The following is a 257-nucleotide window of genomic DNA, read 5'->3' on the forward strand; positions in this document are numbered from 1 at the left end:
TAATAATAATAATAATAATAATAGATCATTCCCCACACAAACGAACTGCTCAGAGAGCAGCAGAGATGGATAAACCAGCGGTGGCCGGACCTCCCGCCAGCACGCCGCAGCCCAGGGGACCGATGGGCGGGATGTGGGGTTCACCATGAATTTCTCGGGGTTTTTTTTACATGGATGGGACCAGATGCTGCCTGGCCCCAAACCCCCCCAAATTCAGATTTCTGCCCAGGGGAGCAGCCCAAGCCCTGATGCTCTGG

Source organism: Pterocles gutturalis, unplaced genomic scaffold (genome assembly GCF_000699245.1).
Source record: "Pterocles gutturalis isolate BGI_N339 unplaced genomic scaffold, ASM69924v1 scaffold19524, whole genome shotgun sequence".
Taxonomy (NCBI): Eukaryota; Metazoa; Chordata; class Aves; order Pterocliformes; family Pteroclidae; genus Pterocles; species Pterocles gutturalis.